The sequence below is a fragment of the Phodopus roborovskii genome, unplaced genomic scaffold, assembly GCF_943737965.1.
Source record: "Phodopus roborovskii unplaced genomic scaffold, PHOROB, whole genome shotgun sequence".
Lineage (NCBI taxonomy): Eukaryota > Metazoa > Chordata > Mammalia > Rodentia > Cricetidae > Phodopus > Phodopus roborovskii.
The window spans coordinates 62,381,236-62,392,604 of NW_026126480.1; positions in this window are offsets into that span (position 1 = coordinate 62,381,236).

Below are 11,369 nucleotides of genomic sequence, written 5' to 3' on the forward strand. Positions count from 1 at the left end.
ACATGTGTTTGGAGAGGCCAGAAGCTGTCGTTAAATTCCCTGGAACTGGAATTATGGTAGTTGGAGGATGCACAACATGGGTGCTGGGATTGGAACCCAGATCCTCTGGAAGAGCAGTAAGTGCTCTTAAGTGCTAAGCCATTTCCCCGGAGCACTTTTAAACAAGTTGATAAATTCCTGAGGTAAGAGTATGATTTGCTGTTTATGAATGACTGGCTTAATGTGCAGTTATTTGTAATGTCTTTTGTGTCCACGATCATTTCTTTTAAAACTCAGTTTTGTAGCTAGGCGGTGGTGATGCATGCCTTTAATACCAGAACTTTCGAGGCAGGGGTAGGTGGATCTCTGTGATTCAAGGCCAGCCTGGTCTACAGAGCAAGTTCCAGGGCATGTTCCAAAGCTACACAGAGAAACTCTGTCTTGAAAAACAAACAACAAACACCCCTCAATTTTGTAGTTTTTGCTGTCTGCAACTGGCATATTGTGAAGTGTTTCATAAATGCAGGGCTGTATTTTCTCTTTTGTTCCTTTTGCATGAATGATGAAGGTGATGGCTAACACTGGTAACTAGTACTTTTTATGTCTGTAACATTATTTTATGCATTGTTTATTTTATTTTACTTTTTTAAAAAAAAGGCATACGCCACCACCACTTGGCTTATTTATTTATTTATTTAATTTATTTATTTATTATACAGTGCTGTGTCTGCATATATACTTGCATGCCAGAAAAGGGCACCAGATCTCATTTGGGATGGTTGTGAGATATCATGTGGTTGCTGGGAATTGAATTCAGGGCCTCTGGAAAAGCAGTCAGTGCTCTTAACTGCTGAGCTATCTCTCCAGTACCCTTTATTATACTTTTGATACAGTGTCTTGCTGTGTAGCCTAGCCTAGTTTAAACTTTGTCATTCTCTTTCTGTCTCCTGGGTTCCAGGGTCATAGGAGGGTACCACTATATTCCATTAATCAGTTTAAATATAGAGGTTCCACTTTCTCCCATGAGGAATATACTGTTATGTATCTGCTTTACAAATATGGGAAACAAAGAATTGCAAAGTTAGTGTAAATGCCCAGAACTGGCCTGACATCCTGTGTTTGTATCCAGTCTCTAGAACAATGGCAGTCCTCCATTAAGCTTTAGACACTGTGTTTACAATATTACTCTCCCACCAGCTGAGTTCTACAACCGTGTGACACCACCACACACACCACGTAGGCACCTACTCCACTAAAATTCTCCATCAATGGCCGAGTTTTTTTGTACAGTATTTAAGTTAAAATAGATAGTGACTTCATTTATCCACCAAGTAGCTTGGAATGAAACTGCCATTTTCATGAGGGAGCCCGTGTAAACATTCTTCCCATCATAGCTACAGTCTTCTGCAACACTGAGATAACTGTGTCTCTGAGCTTACTGTGCCTCCCTGCAGTGCATGTCTTAATACCGCTGCCATTTATATGCAACATTCTATCAAGCTTTCTCCTATGTGTTGTTCTCTTTGCTAGGTTCATTCATGGTGACACATGGTGATCTGTTCCATTTCCCCTGCTGTGTAGAATTTTGTGTATGAGCACACAATAATTTCTCTATTTTCCTAGTGTAGCCGCCCATCTCTCTCTTAAGGCTCCCTCTCCCTGTTCTTCTTGAGGTTAATGTTTTAGACTGTGCTAGTCACTTCTCAGTCTTTCTTCTCTTCTTTCTTGCCCATCCTCACTGGAAAACCAGAGACTTCTCATTGTCCTTGGGTCACCTCTGTGTTCTTTAGCTTGGCAGTTGGATGCTCTTATTGGAGTTCTTTGGTGTTTGGTTCTTGCTGCATTCCTCCATGTATGTCTTCTGTGAAACAAAGCATTGCTGGAAGTTTCCAGTATTCTGCTGGAATACACACTGCTCTATTTAGTGGAATAACTTCATTCCCCCCCATGCCCCAGCTTTGGCATCTCTCTCTCTGTCTCTGTCTCTGTCTCTCTCACCTATTGTCCCCAGTTTTTGGGCTGGATAGAGAGGCAGCTCTAAAGAGGTGAAAGTGGTGAGGACAGGCTGACTTGAATGGCCTGATTGCCACTTGAGTCTAAGGTGATGTCCGAGCCTGGGCCTGGTCTTAGTCTGAGATCCTGAAGCAGCCTAGAGGGCCTGTGTTGATGTCTGTGGCTCCTGTCACTACTTAGGGCCATGCAGAGGTTTGTAGTCTAGGCCACCGCTTGGGGACATGTTAGTATTCGAGGTCCACACTGCTACATTGGCCATGCTGATCTGAGTGGCTTGGGCTGCCACTTGGGGCCATGGTGATATCTGGGCCCAGGCTGCTGCTGAGGACCATGTCTGGGTCCATGACCCTACCACAGGTGGGGTCTGTATTGATGTCCCTAGCCCATGTTGTCACCAAAAGCCACAGTGATGCCCAAGGTCTAGGCTGCACCTGTGAAGGGCTGTGTTGATGCTGGGGCCAAGCTAGTTTGAGTGGCCTGCACTGCTATCCGAGCCTGGACTGCTGCCTAGGACCATGTCTAGATCCATGGTCCTACCACAGCCAGGGTCTATGTTGATGTCCACAGATGCCCGGGGTCTAGGCAGCAACCTGTGGCTATGAGGGTGTCCAAGGGTTGTACTGCCATGGGGGCCATGCTGATCTGAGTGTCCTGCACCATTACCTGGGGCCATGGCTGGCCAGGGCTGGTGCTGAGGGCCATGTCTGGGTCTGTAACTCTATAGCAGCCAGGGTCTGAGTTGATGTTTATGGCTCCTGTCACCACTGAGGGCTGTGAAGGTGACCAGGATGTGGTCAGCAACCTGAGACCATGCTGGTGTCTGAGGACAATGCCACTGCCAGGGCCATACTGATCTTAGGTGTCCTGTGTTGCCACCTGAAGCCATGGTAACCTCTGGGCCTGAGCTGCTGCTGAGGGCCATGTCTGGGTCCATAGTCCTGCAGCTGGGGTTCATGATGATGCCTATAGCCATGTTAGCACAGGGGTCATTGGAACCATGCTGTGCTGAGCCACCCTGCCCATCACTGGCCCTGGGATAGCTGGTCCTCACTGGATACTACAGCAGGAGAGCTGTCCAAGGGGAGAGCTTCCTCCTCCAATCTGGAAAGATGGTCCCACCCTTCACCACAGGTGTGCACTTCACCTGGGCAGCACACTAGAGATGACCCTGTTTGGGGGAGGGGGATGCAGGTGAGCAGACCCTGAGAGCTGACCTGACTCCCCGTGTTCTGCCATGTGGTGGTATGGGTGAGAGATAGATGCCCTCCCCCTCAACCATCACCACCTTCGGCAGGTGAGAGAGCTGGCCCTGGGGCCATGACAGTGAGGAGCTAGCCTTGATGGTCACCAGCTGCAGTACACAAGAAAGCAGGCTCTGCATCCCATCTGAGCAGCACACTAGAGCCCACCCAGTTATCCGGGACTCAGGTGAGCCAGCCCTGAGAGGACCAGAGCTGATCCAGTCTCTCCATTGTCTGCCTTGTGTTGGCATGGGTGAGGGTGGGAGGGAGGGAGGGAGGGAGGGAGAGAGAGAGAGAGAGAGCTGCAAGCTATGAGGAGCAAGCCAGTAAGCAGCACTCCTCACTCCTCCATGGCCTCTGCATCAGCTCAGGCTCTAATTTCCCTGAATGATGATCACAAGCTGTAGGATGAAATAAGACCTTTCCTCCCTTATTTTTGGTCATGATGTTTTATCATAGCAATAGAAACACCAACTGATACAGCTAGGAAATCAGGAACAATTGATGTCATGGTCAACTGGGCATGAGTACAGTGAATAAGAGACAGTTACTAAACTGTCACTCATTGGACTTTCAGGAGAACTTATCTGCGGTACTGTCCAGCAGCATACCACTCTCAAGTCACACACCTTCAGGAAACTAAGGCATTTTCTCTTGGGCCACGCTGGAGCCTGACTTGTCAGAGAACCAAGAGATGCCATGGGGCCCTAGCTTGCTGTCTACTGCTGTGATACAACACTGACTAAAATCAGCTTGGGAAGACAGAATTTATTTCACCCTACTGCCCTCTGCTGAGGGAAGTGAGGGCGGAAACTGAAGCAGAGGCCTTGGAGAGCACACAGTACACTGGCTTGTTCTCCAGGCTCACAGCCCCCTCTTCTGTGCTTTGTTTTTTTGCTAGCTTGCTTTGAGACATAGTCTCATCATCAATCAAGAAAATCCACTTCAGGTTTACCACATGTAATTTCTTCTCAGTTGAGATTTTTCTCTTTGCAATAACTCTAGATTGTGTCAAGTTGACATAAATTTAGCCTGCAAACAAGCTAACCTACTTTCCCATTGAAACACATTGTGAATGTTGTTGCTTACCTCTGACGTCCACTTTCTTGACACCTTCACCGTGTTCTGTTAGTTTTGTCAGAATACCACATGTCATTGTATCAGTCTCAGAGGGGTCACCCTGTACAGTACTGTAGGCTCTCTTATTTTAACTGGCACCTGGTCACATTTCTTATTGCTACCTTCTTCCTTATGTCTATTCACACGGTCATCCCAAACCTCCACTCTGCATTTCACTCCATCCTCCATCTAAGCTCTTTCACCTCAAGGGGACAGTTCTTGTTCTGACAGGACACAGTTGCTTGACTTTCTTCCTCTAACTGCAGCTACTGTCCAAGACATAGTCCTTGATGCCCCTGCCACCTTCCTGTAATCTGCTGTGGCTTCCCACTGCTCTTAGGAAACTCACAAGTCTTCACTGTGAGGTGCACAGACAGGCTGCTGGTTGAGAACTATCTGTTCTCATTGGATAAAGAACTACTTCAGAGGGCAGATCATGTCCTCAGCACACACACACACACACACACACACAGTTTGGTCCTACAAACACTGTTGTGTACATGAAAAAGAAAAGACCCAGGGACAGATACTGGGGTTCAAGCTTCAAGCTGAAGATCAGAAAAGCAAAGAGCTTGTCACTAGCTCTTACTCTACCTCAGACTGCGAGGCAATCCTGGCTCCACCAAACCTCAGACTGCTGCCTCTCCTCAGCGGGGCTGGAGAATCCTGAGACTTCAATGTCTTCCTATCCTCAATGTGGCTGGAGAATTAATGCCAGCTCTGAAACCTTGTTCCTGTCTTAGATACCTCTCATGAGTCCTGGGATTAAAGGTGTGTGGTCCCAAGTGCTGAGATCACCTTTGTGTGAGCGGTTTGTCTTTAGGACTGGATCAATTTTGTGTAGTCAGTGTGGTCTTGAACTAACAGACATCCATCTACCTCTTAATCCTGAGTCCTGGGATTAAAGGCATGTGCCTGGCTTCTATAGCTTGTGGCTGACTTTGATTTCTGAATCCCCAGACAAGCATTAATAAATCATAAATAACATATCACCACCCTGCTGTCCAGACAAAACTTCCTTGATAGGAGAAGCAATGGTTACACCCTGGAAAAGCTCTTGTCTCCATTGTGCACAGGCCCTTCTAGATGTCCTGTGTACCAGGTGCCACAGCCCTTGGACAGCCCACAGGGATATCCAGGGAGATTATGACAATAGTAACTCACTGTCCCGCTCTTGAATGTGATTGAGCTCAATGGGCATCTAATGAACACCTCCTCTTTCTCACCTCAGCTCATGTTATTTTAATATGCAAGCATGCCCTTCATCTTGGACTCATCAAATTGCTCATCATGGGCTTTCATAGCAACCAGTAACTCATTTATGGTTGTCATCTTATTTCACACATATTTAAGATGAGTATTTTCCATTATGGTCTGTAAAGAAAGGGATCACATCTATTTCGCTTGCTCTTGAATCCCAAGCAATAAGTACAGTTTCTGACAATGTCTGTTTAATAGTTCTGATTAAAAGCATCTCCCCTACTCTTCCCATCTACTTACATCACCATCACTTCAGTTGAACCATCCATTATTTCTTCTTGTTTGCTTGTTTGTTTTTCAAGACACGGCTTCTCTGTGTAGCTTTGAAGCCTGTCTTGGAACCAGCTCTTGCAGACTGGCTGGTCTCAAACTCACAGATTTTCACCTGCCGCTGCCTCCCAAATGCTGGGATTAATGTCATGGGCCACCACCAACCAGCAGTTTTTCCTTTTTTAAAAGATTCATTTATTTATTATATATACAGTGTTCTGCCTGCATATATGCCTACACGACAGAAGAGGGTATAAGATTTCATTATACATGGTTGTGAGCTGCCATGTGGTTGCTGGGACTTGAACTCAGGACCTCTGAAAGAGCAGCCAGTGCTCTTAACTGCTGAGCCATCTCCCTAGTCCCAAACCATTCATTATTTCCCACTGGATTGTAAGGGCTGCTTCAAATGGCAGCATGTCTTCCTATACCCAAGCTGTCCTTATCCTTGACCTCTCAGAGTTCTTCCATTCCTTCCAAAAGCTGCCATGACACTCATTCCCAACACAATATAATATCTTTGTACTTTTTGTTTGTTTGTTTTGAAGTAGAGTCTTTTATTGCATCAGGCATATACCCCAAATTGGTTTTAAATCTGGGATCTCTTATCTGCAGCTGGATAACTTAGATCCTTTTGAGGGGACAGAGTCTTATATAGCCCTAGCTGTCCTGGAAATCACCATGTAGACCAGGCTAGCCTTGAGAGATCTGTCTGTCTCTGTATTAAGAGTACTATGATTAAAAGTATTTGCCACCACACCCAATGACTAAGGTCTACAGTCTGCTAGACTTTTTTTTTTTTTTTTTTTTTTTTTTTTTTGATACATGGTTTCTCTGTGTAGTTGTGGAGCCTGTCCTGGAACTTTCTCTGTAGACCAGGTTGGCCTCAAACTCACAGAGAGATCTGTCTGCCTCTGCCTCCTGAGAGCTGGGATTAAAGGCATGTGCCACCATCATCACCAGGCACTCTTCCTTAAAAACAAAACAAAACAAAAACAAAAAACAGATAACTGGTGGTTTTAAAGAAAATGGCCTCCAAAGAGAGTGGCACTATTGGGAGGTGTGGCTTTGTTGGAGTAGGTGTGGCCTTGCTGGAGGAAGTGTGTCACTGTGGAGGCGGGCTCTGAGGTCTTTCCTTAAGCTTTGCTCAGTGTCACAGTCTCCCTACTGTTGCATGCAAGATGGAGGACTCAGCTACCACTCCAGCACCACATCCATGCTTCTGGCATGATGATAATGGACCAAACCTCTGAAACCATGAACAAGTCACTGCAATTAAATGTTTTCTCTATAAGAGTTGCTGTGCTTATGGTATCTCTTCGCAGCAATAGAAACCATAACTGAGACAGATACTATCCAAGAACTGCCTGGTATTCTTATTTTATTCTTTCTTTCTTTCTTTCTTTCTTTCTTTCTTTCTTTCTTTTTTTAACTTTGTGGCTTGCTAAATCAAAAAAGTTATATTTGAGACAAATTCAATATCATTTCCTTAAAGGACTAACTCGTCTTCTGGGTTTAAGCTACTGACCAAGCAACACCTCTCATCAGAACCATGATGTATTTTTCCCCCAAGTAATTTCAGATTTCAACAAGAGTCCATTCTCTTAAACAGTCAGGTTAATGGGGCAGTGAGCACACATTGGCTGCGTTTTGTAACAGAGCCCAGTGTGACACCCTTGAGTATGTACCGTACCTAACGACAATGCTACAAAGAGTGGCCAGATCCTTCCCTGTTCTCCATCACATGCCAAGCCAGAGACTCTTTCCCTTTCTGAGGGGACTGAGCTCTACGTTGATGTAAGTGAGGTCCCCAGAGGAGCCCGAGGTGCTGGTGGTCACATTGAATCCGAAGTCAGGAAGTTCTGGGGCCTTCACAACAACCTTGCATCCCTTCATAGAGATGTCACCATTTCTAGAAAGTTGATAGTCTTATGGCCAAAAATGTTTTCCTTTTCTTACAGTAGATATGGTGGGAGATGTTGTAGGAGGAAATCTGCTAATACTCTTAAGGTTGACATTTGAGACTTTTGCAGGATTGACTTTGATGTGTTGTTGTTGTTGATGATGATGATGCTGTTTTAACCCTATGACCTCAGTGTCTATATCTTTGTTCTTGTCCAAGTCTGTCTATCATGATACACATCATTCCAACCACCATCCATATTGCCTTTTTCTCTGGGGAAAAAAAATCTTTTCTGTGAATCCAACAAAATATGTCTCCTCATCACTGAACTTGCAAAGAGTTAAATTAGGGCACATAAGAAACTTCTGTGAGGTGTCTGTCTTGCCTCTCTCTTTGGAATCTGAACTCTCCAAGGCTGGTACCTCAGTTCTGTGCAGTCCTCAGCACAGTGTTATATACGATCAACATGACTGATCAGTATCTGGTAATAAGTGAATGAGTGAATCCCCATGAGAATATGTTCTGTCTCTTGTTTTCATTTTCGAGTCTCTGTAGTTAGGCCTATGTTTAATCAATGTAGTGCTTCATAGCAATACAATATCTAAGGTCACAAGAGTTGCAAATAGGCTGCTAAGAGTATCTTTCTACCCACATTAGATCAGTTTGTTCTCTCTCAAGTGGAGGAAGCAAGTTGCTGTGCCTATTAAATGCCTTTGTTCCTTTGACTTTTTGAAGCATTGGGTGTGTAGGTGCTGTGCACATGGGGAAATGTCTAAACTGATTGCAGTTTCCCCTGGGAATCACTGCCATTCACAATCACTGCTATTGTAGTCCCATCCTTTCAGAGTCACAAAAACATATCTTAAACATAAACAAGGAGAAAATGAGTGGAGATAACTTTTAATCATATTGAAAGTTTTGGAAGATATTTTATGGCACACATAAAAATGTCACTCAAGTGAAATGTGTTGGTGGGAAAAAAAAGCTTTCCCAGAAAAATGATACATGCATCTTAACTCGATTGTGTCTTCAAAGACCTGATTTCTAAATAAAATTAATTTAACAAGTGCCAGCAGCTGGATTTGGACATATAGTTTTTTATAGACATGGTGCAACCCACAGCAATTTTCTAGAATTCTGCTTTTCTTGGTCATCTGGTTGAGGTAAACACAGGTTTTTTAACTCTAATCTTTAATTATTAACTCATATTGCATACCACACTGTAAATCTCTCTCTCTCCGTGTGTGTGTGTGTGTGTGTGTGTGTGCTGCAGAATGGATACAAGCAGTTAAGGAGGCTACAGTTGAATTTCAAGAGGTTCCAGAGATAGACCGGTAAAGATGTAAACAGAGTCCTTATTGCTAGAGTAAGAAACCCAAGCTAGCTCCCTGGAAGAAGCTTTTGCTCTCTGAATTCTATGGATCGCAGCTTTGAGAGTTGAGTCCAGCTGCAGAGGCAAAAGGACAGGACCAGGTCCAGAAAAATAAATGGGAGGACAGATGGGGTGAGATGCACATGTGTGAACACAGGGATAGCCCACATCAGCACCTACATTGAGTTGAACTGACACCTCAGGGACAGTTGGGAGTTGGCCATTTATACAGACACCAGTGTCAGAAGACAAGTCATGGAGAGCATTGCCATCATAGTGTTAGATGTCCATCTCTTTATGGGGTCCAGGTGAGGAAGTTGTACACTTCCTCGGCCTAGTACATCTGGTAAGTTCTAAGGTCTGGTTTCCCTGTTATGTAAGCAAATATGTCCATGCAGGTTATTCCTCATTAATTTGACATAAACTAGAGTCACCTGGGAAGAGGGAACCTTTTCTGAGAAAATGCCTCCAGCAGATGAGCCTGTAGCAAGCCTATGGAGCATTGTATTAATTAATGATTGGTGGGGGCGGGCAGCCCACTGCTGGTGTTATTGTGCCCAGGCAGGAGGTTCTGAGTTGTATACAAATCCAAACTGAGCAAGCTGTGAAAAGCGAGGCAATAATCTGTGTTCCTCCATGTCTCTTCTGCTCCAGTTTGCCCTGCATGAGCTCCCACCCCAACTTCCTTCAGTGATGGACTGTGATTGAGGCATAGAAGCCAAATAAATGCTTCCCCCATCCCAAGTTGCTTTTAGCATGGTCTTTATCACAGCAATAGAAAGCAAACCAGGCTAGTTTCCATGTACCCCTATAGTCTTGATTCAACTAAGCGAATTTTAAGGGTGGTACCATTTTTACTCTCAGGAACACATAATTTATCAGTCTTCTGCATGGATGGTATGTCAGAGAGATTGCCCTTTATCCTCAAAATGATATCAAAAGCTGCGTGTGAAATGGAGTTTCTCCAAAGGGGTCAAGACCATGCTGGGGAAACCCACAGAAACAGCTGACCTGAGCAAGTGGGCACTCACAGACCCCAGTCTGACAGCTATGGGATCAGCATAGGACCAAACCAGGCCCCCTGAACATGGTGTCAGTTAAGGGGCCTGGGCAGTCTATGGGGCTGCTGGCAGTGGAACCCATTTATCCCTAGTGCATGATTTGGCTTTGGGAACCCATTCCCCATGGAGGGATACTCTTTCAGGCTAGATACATGGGGATGCCTAGGTCCTGCCCCGAATAATGTAACAGACTTTGATGATCCCCCATGGGAGGCCTCACCCTCCTTGAGGAATGGGGGTGGGGGTGGGATGGGAAGTTGTTGGGGGGATGTGGGGATGGGAGAGAGAGGGAACTGGAATTGGTATGTAAAATAAAATTGTTTTTAATTTAAATAAAAATTAATGAAAAGAAATGGAGTTTCTCAACACCAGTCACAGTCTGAAAAAGTACTGCTTTACACAATATGGGGTAACTCAGAACATGGGCCAGCTAGACCTCAGTTACCCTGTGTCCATATTAGAGACAGAAATTCTTGGAGAGTTTGAAGACCTTAACTCAGATCACACAGCCAATATTGCCACTAGCTACATTTCTGGATGACTGGCTGGACTTCCAGAGGGTAGAGAGATAGTCACTAAGAATTTTTAGTACTCAGCTACATCTTTACTTAAGCTGGGTTGAAGCTGATAACACATAGTCATCTAGCTAATCGGCTTCTTACGATGTTGAGAGAGAAGACAGGGAAAGCCAAAGACACCACTGAGAAGTTCCAGGCTCTCTTATTATTAAACATAATACTACTACAAAGGGTTTCAGATGTCTCCAGTAAGACAGTGTGGGCTGAGGAGTGTTATAGTAACGAAATGCTGTTGATACAACCACCCTAAAGCTTGGGGGAGTTAAAAAAATGTAATTACATTATTTTGCTCCTAAGTCTGTATATGCAGAGAGATCAGCAGAGTCAGTTGTCAGCTGTGGGATACCCTTCCACCCCACCCCAGCAGCAGAGACCTCCACGGGGGCAAAACGGGTTCGTGGCCTCAACAAAGGGATGAATTTCAGAGCTAATCAAATGTGAAACAAAGCTGGGGTTTCGAGAATGTGAGGGAGAGACAGAGAGTGAGACACATCAGACAGACAGACAGACAGACAGACACAGACACACACACACACACACACACAGTGCACCAATAGGATAAGCACACTCCAC